Source organism: Corylus avellana, chromosome ca10, assembly GCF_901000735.1.
Source record: "Corylus avellana chromosome ca10, CavTom2PMs-1.0".
NCBI lineage: Eukaryota > Viridiplantae > Streptophyta > Magnoliopsida > Fagales > Betulaceae > Corylus > Corylus avellana.
The window spans coordinates 19,113,503-19,125,184 of record NC_081550.1 but is presented as its reverse complement, the minus strand read 5'-3'; positions in this window follow the sequence as shown (position 1 = coordinate 19,125,184).

The window sequence follows — 11,682 nt, the reverse complement described above, 5'->3', positions numbered from 1 at the left end:
AAAGTGTCCTTCACTTTATATTTGAGTTTGCGATTATCTTAGGATTTAGAATCAATTTAGTAATACCTTTTGAAGTTTTACATAATTCCTTTTGATAGTATTATAAAGGAATGACAACTCTGGTAGTCCGTTTAGTGCATTTGTATTTGCTTAAACACATTAAATCCTATTACTAGCTGCAAACATTAAATTGTAAACTGCAATGTTTATGGTGTAAGATATTTTGTGTGATAATCTCATTAATCACACGATGACTTATATTCAATGCAATTTATGGACCACTTATATGTATATTATGAATAATAATCTCAAATGATAAACATGTAAATATGTTATATGCCCAATGCTCATAAATATATGAGTGAATAAACAACTTTATTTCGTTTAAATCAGAATCTCCTACAAAATAATTGAAATTTAGGGGCACTATAAGCTATCACCTCTTGAGATTGAATTAGTGGTAGACATGGAAGGAGCAGAAACTTGGGAAAAAAGAAATAATGTGAAATCAGATGATTCAATTACTTTGAAATGAAACCCCATTTCCTGGGTCAAAGAGACTCCCAAATCAGCTATACAGGACTGCAAAATATGATCACTCCCATACAATGTTGGATACGTCTTTATGCAGACATCTAAATTCTTCATCAACACTTCTGCCAAAGGATAACTCAAAGCATACCCTGCCCCACCAAATGCCATCCCAAAAGAATGATCAAAATTCGAATTTTTGAATTTATGACATCGGTCCGTAAGAGTTAACTACAGACGAATCATTTCTAGTTTGTAGCTAATTTCTGTCATTGGGTTTACATGCGTGGTACATTATTTGTATACTATAATGGCACAACAACGCTTACAAATTCATGTAGCATGCACAGATGAAACCAAGAATTCTTATATATTGATTAGGTCAAAGCGGGAATGAGGACCAATGAAAATATAGTAGTTTATATTGCATTGTCAGCAAATTAATAATATAATGCTAATTAAATTGAATGACAATAATAACCAAGTGCATAACATAAATGAGCAACAAAAAAATTCATACTTATAAGAGTTTAGAGGCATCAAACAAAATTGAAACAATATGACAGTCGATATAGTGCATAGTTTTCTCCATAATAAAAATCCAGCAAAATAATATTAAAATCTTTATATTTAATAATGAACAAGAGAATACCTTTTCTTATGTTATCCTTAAAGCTATATATAACAAGCCCCGATATCACAGGATTAGTGAAATTTTGTTTCATGCAAAATTTACTACTTTGACCTTACTTATAGCATTGTCATCTTCAAAAAGTTATGGGCATTAATGTCTTTTGAACGGATCAATTTACTACTTTGACCTTACTTATTGCATTGTCATCTTAAACAATTATGGGCATTAATGTCTTTTGCACCGTTTGGGGGTGGTTTCGGCCACCCTCTTGGCACCTTAGGGGAGGTTTGGGCCACCCCCATGGCCAAAGGGGGTGGCCGTAGATTTTTTTTTTTTTTTTTAATTTTTTTTTTTAAATTTAATTAGGTGGCCACGTCATAACTAATGACATGACCACTTATGTCAGGTGTCAAATTTTAATTGGTCTATTTGTTAGTGGCGTTGATTTCCGTTAAGTCAAATAGAATGACCAATTTGGTATTTATCAAAACCACAGGTACCTCCTGTAATAAAAATCAAACCTTAGAAGAGAAAAAAAATAAAGAAGTGAAACCTTGGGGAAATTTTTAGTATTTAACCCTTTTCATTTACAAAGTATACACTACAACTCAATTTGTCCGGCTACATTACTACCTCAGTCCTTCTCCTGAATATTTGACATAACGTGAAGAACAAGATTTAATAATTTATGATGATTCGTCCATATGCAAGCATTTCTCTTTTTCTTAGCACCGATGCTTGATTCTTTGCTTCCAATTTAATGGACAAAATATGTTTCAATAAACTTTATTAAACGACAAACAAAAAGGTAGCAACCCTTTTGCTATATATGTTTCAATTTAAAGGACAACAATAATGCAAAAATTATTGTTGGGGTGGTCCTCTCTATGTGGGGACCAACCCACGTAGACTAGCAAACAAAAGGGTAGCAACCATTTTGTTTGCTATATAAAAGGAGCACACCTACGTGTGTATTGTGAGACAAAAAGACAAAAAGAAATAAGGAGAAGAAAGGAGAGGTGCGGCGGCGCAAGGAGAGAGAAAAGAGAAAAGAGAAAAGAAGAAAAAGGTTTTTCTTCACTGCATCCATTAGAGAAGGAAAAGGTTTACCATGATCATTTGTGGTATGATCTTGATAAAATTTTAGTATGTTATTTTTGACGACGAGTGCTATATATTGATTAGTGTCGATTGTTAGACTTCATATCCAGTCGCTTGGTTGCTAATACCTATTTGGTGAGATCTTTCTTTATTATTGTTGGAATCTACTTTAGGGTAATAAATTTATGTTTAATCCAAGAATGCATGTATTCTTAATGCGGTGATAACCTCTAGATATTTCTCTTGGGAAGACAATTATAAACTCATTATTGTTGATAGTGGAAGATTTAATTGGACTAGTCCAGTAATTTATACATTTGCATTGGAGGGTTTTTGTAACACTCCGATATTTCTCTTCTTCTCTTTCTTGTAAATTAGTGAGTGTTACGCTGCAACAACAAATATATCTAAATAATCCCACAGTGGAAATCTGTATAATATTCCACAGCTTCTAATTTATCAATATAAAACAATACATCTACAATACTATTGTTTATATAAAATACCCAAAACTATGTCGAACAAGGCATTTATACAAATCTACACGACTGTCTGAATTCTAGACAAACTTCACCTACTTGATATTTTGTACATCTCAAGAATGAACCTCTAATCACAACTACAGAATTATCTTAATTGTCCATTCCTGCAAGCACTACAAAAACTGTGAAGTAGTGAGAGTCCATTGATTCTCGATAATATAAATCATTGTTGAATCATTAAATCAAAAGGCCATACATTTTATAAAACTACAAGGATCTGTATTATTGAATATCAATATCACTCTCAGTAAGTAAGAATAGTTACAGTAGATTACAGGTATGGATCATCATCGGTGATTACTACAATTTAATATAGTCTATTCATCAGCCAATGGTCACTCAATTGAATCCATACTAAACACTTACTCCTTTTATACCCCAATAGACTACACCCCTATTTATTACCCTAATCAATAACAAAAATATAACATCAAGACCCATTCAATAAAGAATCAAATACTCACAAGAATCAAAGGCCTACAATAAGATGATTTTACCTATCTCAAAACGCTGGAGTTGGGGTTGCGGGTTAGCCGCCTACTAGTATCTTTTCTGAATCTAATTTCTCAAGTCCGTTCTCTCTTGTGTTTTTTCTTTTCTGATAACTATGTGTATGATAAAAGACAACATGTTCAATGGAGAGACAATAAGAAAAGAGCAAGGTATTTCTTTTCATTTAGAGGCACTTGTTATAGAAAGGCGGGGGAGAAGTAAAAGCAAAAAACCTCGCAGGTATGACAGTCATGATAAGTCAAGAGGAAAGTTCTACTAAAAAATAGACATAAAATGTTTTCACTATGGCAAGATTGGGCATATAAGAAGAGATTGTAGAAAGTTAAAAAGGGAGCAGTTGAAAGAAAAAGATGAAGAACGTCAAAAAGAAAAAGACACTGTAGCAGTTGCATCTGATGGTGATATGGTATTTGTTTTTGATGAAGCTTATGCTAATCTCGCATGTGATGAATCTATATGGGTAGTTGATACATCAGCATCTTTTCATATTACTCCATATAGAGATTTTTTCTCTTCCTACATCAGTGCGATTTTGGTTGGGTCAAGATGAGAAATGAAGTAAAATGTAAAATTATGGGCATGAGAGATATACAGTTAGAAACCAACATTGGGTGCAAATTGATTCTCAAGGATGTCAGACTTATTCCTGAAATGCGCTTCAACTTGATTTCTATTGGGAAACTTGATGATGAAGGCTACCACAATTACCTTGGAGGTAGACAGTGAAAACTGAGCAAGGGTTCTCTTATCTTAGCTAAGGAAAAGAAGATTAATACTCTCTACAAGACATATGCAAGTCTAGTCAAGGGAGATGCAATTGTTGTTTAGAATGAAAACTCCACTAAGCTATGGTACAAGAGGCTTGGTCACATGAGTGAGAATGGACTTCAGATTCTCGCCAAGGAACAACTCCTACCTAATAATAAAAGTACGTCAGTAGCGCCTTGTACTCATTGTCTTGTTGAAAAACAAAGAAGAGTTTCATTTCAAAAATCTTCTTCATCAAGAAAATCTAATATTATTGATTTAGTTCACATTGATGTTTGCACTACGAACACTAAAACTCTAGGAGGTGCACTTTATTATGTGACTTTTATTGATGATCACTCTAGAAAGGTGTGGGTTTTTGCTTTGAATACCAAAGATCAGGTATTGGGTGTGTTCAAAGTCTCTCATGTGAAGGTTAAAAGAGAAACCGGAAGGCAGTTAAAATGCGTCCGTACAGACAATGATGGTGAATACAAAGGACCGTTTGAAGAGTATTACAAAAGCCATAGCATCAGGCTTGAGAAAACACTGCCCAAAACTTCACAACATAATGGCATAGCAGAGAGAATGAACATAACCATATGTGAGAGAATCAGGTGTATGCTCTTTCATGCAAAATTGGCTAAACATTTTTGGGGTGAGGCAATAAAGACAGCAGTTGACTTGATAAATCTTTCTTCATCAGTGTAATGCCCGAAAGTTAATTAACTGGTAATTAACTCTATGGTTTGTCTCACAGTCCTATCCCTTACGGGACAAGACTCAGGGATCACAACCTCTCCTAAGCGAGAGACTTCAGTGGAAGATTTCTAAACTATAGGAATAGAGAGTAGTAACAAAACATCCACACATTCATACACCAGAGTAAACATAGTACCTCATAATATAAAGATAGTCACCAAATGTATCGGTCATCAGACCATCATCAAAATAAAAGATTATATCCCATAACATAATTATCTAAAAAAAGATCAACATATCAAATCCTAAGCTTAAGCAAGACTAAAGTGATAATAATCTCGATCATGTCAGCTCAGATGGTTCCTCCATCATCCCACATGGACTTCAACCACTCAGAGTCCATATTCTCAAAAATGACTTAAATCAGGTCTTGCGCAATCACCCATGTCGAATCCAAAGGCATCCTTGTCTAAGCTAGTTAAACTGCGCAATTATACGTAATGGAAGGGGGAAAACATAAAAACAGGGGTAAGTTTAGAGACTTAGTGAATGTTAATGCATATAATACCCATACGAGTTTAGTGACAAACTCGATTTAATAAAGTATGCAACAGTTTAACCATGACAGTTTTCCATAGGCGTGATATAGAGATATGATGCGTTCTTATAATCATGAGTAACTGTGATAGTTCAACAGTATGGTCTACCCGAGATATTACCCCTTCTCAATAGGGTTGACGCTATCCCGATGGACTTGTAATATAACACCGGTGCCCCAGATATTGTACGCTATCGTCCATAACACTAGTGGCACGACCGAGTCCGACATTGGGTGGCCAACACCACTAATGATGTCTGTCTTGTAGTGACTGCCCGTTAAGGTTGCGTCGATCACGAAATAATCATTGGTTTCAAGGCCCATATAACAACACACATTTGACCATAAAGTTAACATGTATAGTAAGCTAGTGGCCGTTATCCCGCATGTACCGGTGTACCATGTCATACGATGCAATTTATCTTGTTTGTATTTTACATGCATGCTTTTTACAAGTCTCACTTTCGTTAATATTAAGTACGGCGTTTTTCACAAAAGCTAGAGTTCATGTGCAGCAGAAAATATATCTTTGAGAGACTTGTAAATATGCATGTTTTGGTACACAAAATAGACGTGCAAATGTGAGAAAATAATGGCAAGCATTATGTGAGTTAAAATTCACCTGGATCAACTAGATTCTCCGAGTATACTTCTAAAGGTTCCAGGCTCTCCAAATCTATGGAAAACCTTCTATTAGTCCTAAGTCCACCACAATAAACCCTAGGCTCGAAAACAGGGGTTACCGGGTACTCGGCCAGAAGGCCATTCCCTGAACTGGTCCTGGGCTAGCACTCGACCTAGGGACGAGCGTTCGTCCAGTGAGTTTCAAGTAGAACCTCATTTGACCCATTTGTTTCCTGAGCTTTCTAATGGTCTCTTATGCTATCAAAAGGCTTCCTAACACTATAACAACGTCTCTAAACAGTAAGATTAATCTACGCAAGTGGAAGCGCTAATCAATATTAAAACTTAAGCTATTAGAACGAAACTCAAGGAAATGGTAAGGATTACCTCAACCAAGCAAGTCCTCCAAGTAAACTCCTTCAAGTGCTCAAAAATCTCACCACTCTCACAAAACCAAATGATAGAATTTTTCTAAGCTTTTGGGGTGGGAAAAATTGAATGGGGTGGGGTTCTATTTATAGGGAAAAAGTCTGAGGGCAAAATTGTGAATAACAGGAAAGGGGCGAGCATTCGTGGTATTATAGGGAGCAAGCGCTCGTGTACAGTTGCTCAGAGGGATCAGGTGGCATGTGACACGTGCGGGTAAAAACCAGCGGTCAATAAAAAGTCAACGAGCGCTCGACTTGGTCCCCACACGAGCGTTCGTGTATGATTGTCAGGCGAGCGCTCGTGTGTGGTCCCCCACATGAGCGTTCGTCTACAGTAGCTTTGAGATCCAAAATTTCAAAAATGCCCCTCTAGGTGTCCTTAGTGACCCAAAGCCCAATTAACCTTCTAATTAAGTTGTCCTAAGCCTAATTGATTATTTGAGTCACTACAATCAGTTCCTTCGGATGGTGACATTTCTTAAAAGGTTTGGACAGGGAATGGTGTTTCTTTTGAGCACTTAAGAGTGTTTGGCTGCAGAACATTCGTCTATATTCCTAGAGATGAGAGGTCAAAGCTTGATAGTAAAGTCAAGCAATGTATCTTCATGGGTTATGGGCACGAGGAGTTTGGTTACAAATTGTGGGATTCAGTTAATAATAAAATCATACGAATTAGAGATGTCCTCTTCTTTGAAGATCAAACCATTGAAGACTTGGATCAGAAAAAAGGAAGAGTCCCTCAGTGAGTACCTTCTTGATTTGGATCCAGTTATTCCTCCTCATGTGATTCATAATGAACACATGGGAGATGTACAAGAAGAAGAGGTTGATATAGTTGGTGAAAATGGTGAGCCTACAATTGATAGTGTGGAGTCAGAAGAATACCTAGAGCAAGCTTCTTCAAAACCATCCAGATTCAGTTGAAGAGATCTACTAGATACCGACAGCCTTCTAAAACGTATTTATTTAATGAGTATGTGTTACTTTCTGATGGGGGAGAGCCAAAAAGTTATCAAGAAGTTATACTATATGAACAGAAAAATCAATGGTTAGAAGCCATGCAAGATGAGATGAAATCCTTGTATGAGAATCACACATATGATTTGGTGGAATTGCCTAAGGGCAAGAGAGCACTCAAGAATAAATGGGTGTTCAGATGCAAGATTGAATCAAACAGATCACAACCAAGGTACAAGACACGACTAATTGTAAAGGCGTTCGGTCAAAAGAAGGGCATTGATTTTGATGAAATTTTTTTCACCTGTGGTAAAGATGTCTTCTATCAGAGTTGTTTTGGGTTTGGCCACCAAAATGAATTTGGAAATCAAACAGCTTGATGTGAAGACTACTTTCCTCCATGGTGAATTGGAGGTGTAAATTTATATAGAGCAACCAGAGGGGTTCACAACTAAAGGCAAAGAACATTTAGTGTGTCGGTTGAAAAAAGAGCTTGTAAGGACTCAAGCAAGCATCGAGACAGTGGTATAAGAAGTTTGATTCCTTTATGATTGATTATGGGTATGACAAAACTACATCAGATCATTGTGTATTTGTGAAGAAATTCTCTAATGGAGAATTTATTATTCTCTTGCCATATGTGGACGACATGTTGATTGTTTTTTGTGACACTAGTAAACTTGACAGACTGAAGAAAGAGTTGAGTAAGTCCTTTGCTATGATGGACTTGGGACCCGCAAAGCAGATCATTGGTATGAAAATCTCTCGTGATAGGAAGAAAGAAAAATTGTGGCTATCATAAGAGAGTTATATTGAGAATGTATTAGACATATTCAACATGAGCAATGCAAAACCAGCGTGCTCTACACTTGCAGGTCATTTGAAGTTGAGTTCAAAGCAAAGTCATACAAGTAAGAAAGATAAAGTTGAAATGAAGAAAGTGCCTTATGTATCAGCTGTGGGTAGCTTGATGTACGCCATAGTGTGTATGAGGTCTGAAATCGCTCTTGCTGTTGGAGTTGTCAATCGGTTCTTTTCTAGTCCTGGCAAAGAACATTGGGCAGCTGTGAAATAGATTCTCAGGTATCTCAGAAGTACTTCAAGAGTATATTTGTGCTTCGGCAGTGGTAAACAGGTGCTTGATAGGTTTATAGACGCATATATGGTTGGGGATATTTCTTCCAGAAAATCTACTTCAGGGTACCTGATTACTTATTCTGGGAGAGCAGTGTCATGACAATCTAGATTGCAGAAATGTGTTGCTTTGTCTACCACAGAGGCATAGTACATTGTCATCACTGAAGCGGCTGAAGAATTGTTATGGATGAAAAAGTTCTTACAAGAACTGGGTCTACAACAAGAGAGGTATGTGCTTTACTGTGACAATGAGAAAGCCATCCATCTCAGTAAGAATTCAACTTTCCATTCTAAATCGAAACATATCGATGTTAAGTGTCATTGGATTCATGATGCACTGGAGGATAAACTGCTACAGATTGAGAAAATTCATACTTAATACAATGGGTTAGATATAATGACTAAATCATTGCCTATGCAAAAGCTTGAAATATGTAGAAGCGTGGCAGGCTTGGTGGAGCACCCCACATAATTGAGAGGGGGAGATTTGTTGAGGTGGTCCTTCTTTATATGTAGGGGTGCAAAGACGGTTACGGTTAGCGGTTAGTGGCAATAACCGCTAACCGTAATCGCCTTAGCGGTTAGTAGATTTTACTAACCGCAACCGCTAACCGCCTAGCGGTTAACGGTTAGCGGTTAGCGAAATAGATAACCGCCCGCTAACCGCTTTTTTAAAATTGGGTTTTTTTTTTTTTTGGCTTTTTGGACTTATTTTTTTGGGCTTTTTTTTACCCTCGTTTTTTTTTTCTTGTATTTTTAATATCTTCTTGGGCCCAATTGATATAAAAAAAGCCCATATTGAAAAATCAAAAATATTTGACCCAAAATTTACATTTACTTGTACTTTGAAAAAATTTCCTTAAATATTAAATCATAACCGGTTAATTATTTAAATTCTTATCATATTTACTTATAATCTTTTTTCGTTGAATTGAACTTAATATCTAATGGTAAATGGTAATGTTCAAACTCCTAAATTCTAAATTCCTAAAGTATCTAATAATGCTTTAATTAAATTGTAGACTTGTAGTTATAAGTAATATATTGTTTAATTCAATTGAATCAATTGTGATTATCATTGTACATGAATCATATGATTAACTTGTAGACTTATGACTTATGAGTTATGTCATGTTATATATGTATTATTTATTATTATATAATCATATGATTTAATGATCAAGTCATCATGTGATATAATCATATCAATTATAGTGATAATATATAAATTACTAAAATTATAATGATAATACATTAATACTTAAATTGTGTTTATAAGTAACACATTGGTCATTGTTTAATCCAATGTCAATTACTTAATTTGATATTATACGAATCATATCATCATTGTACATTAATAATATGATTCACTTGAAGTCTTGAATAAAGTATTTGAATTGTCATTGAATCATATGATTAAGTATTGATATTATACATTTATATTATTCATATACATATGTAGACTTATATAGACTTATAAGTTTATAACATACATTGGAAATAAGTCTCTAAATATTTAATTGTTGTATTAGTATGAATTAGTATACTTATGAGTTTTGTCATATTATATATGTATAATTTGTTATTATATAATCAAATGATTTAATGATCAATCTCATATGATATAATCATATAAATTATAGTGATAATATATTAATACTCAAATTGTGATTTAATTATTTTTTTAAAAAAATTGTGATTTAATGATCAAGTGATTATGTTATTTGTATAAATATTTTTATAATTATAATTATAAAAATATATTATATAAAAAGGCGGTTAGCGGTTAGTAGACCCAATAACCGCTAACTGCTAGGCGGTTATAGCGGTTAATGCGGTTAGACGGTTAGGCGGTTGGCGGTTATAGCAGTTAGTGGGTGATTTTTAATCGCCGGCCTTTGCACCCCTATTTATATGGGGACCAACCTATGTGGACTAGTAAACAAAATGGTTGTTACCTTTTTGTTTGCTATATAAAAGGAAAACACCTACGAGTATCTTTGTGAGACAAAAAGACAAAAAGAAATAAGGAGAAGAAAGGAGAGCTGTGGTGGCGCATGGAGAGAGAGAAAAGAGAAGAGAAGAAAAATGTTTTTCTTCACTACATCCGTCAAAGATTGAAGGTCGTTTGTGATCCGATCTTGATGAAATTTTAGTATGTTGTTCCTGAGGACGAGTGCTACGTATTAACTGGTGTCGATCGTTGAACTTCCTCTCCAGTCGCTTGGTTGCTAATACTTACTTGGTGAGATATTTCTTTATTCTTGTTGGAATCCACTTTATGGTGATAAATTTATGTTTAATCCAAGAATGCATATATTCTTGATGTGGTGATAACCTATAGATATTTCTCAAGGGAAGACAATTGTAAACTCATTATTATTGATAGTGTAAGATTTGACTGGACTAGGTCCCGTGGTTTTTACCTTCGCATTGAAGGGTTGTCCACATAAAAATCATGGTGTCTTGCTTGTGTGTTGTTTGATTATTATTCTGCTACTTTGACTATTTAATTTGCACAAAAAGGGATAGATTAATTCTACTGAGCATTTGAAATTGGTGTTCACCCCTAACAATTATACAAATTTTTAGCAATTTAAACATCATGTACAAGAGAGCAGGAATGATAGTTTATATGAGATCAATTTGTTTGAATACGTGACTTGACCGTCTTAAATTTATTAGAACAAGTGAATCTTATATATTAGGATCAATACAAGGCAGAATTAGAATTTGAGATGAGGGAAACGTAACTAAAAAAATGAAGATATGTAAGAGTAAAAAATTAAAAATTTTGACGAGACTTTGTCCTCCGAAGCAAAGCACTAGTTCCACCCTTGGATCCACGGTATTTACGGACAGTAACATGAGAAATCTTTATATGAAAGTTATTTTTTCAAGTTAAAGCCTTTTTTTGGGACATTGTAGTTTGTAGTTAATGTGAAAAAAAAGTAAGAATGTTTGATATAAAAAAGTGAAAAAAGTTTTGTTTTATAGTTATTTTTTTTATTTGAATAATAATAAAAAGTGAAAGATGTGATATAAAAAGTAAAATTTTTTTTATTGTTTTGTTGAACCCTAAACAAATTGAGTGCATCCTAATCCATATGATTGAAGGTCAAAACTCCGAAGTCACTCGAAGTATCAAAATTTGAACCCCCCACCCCG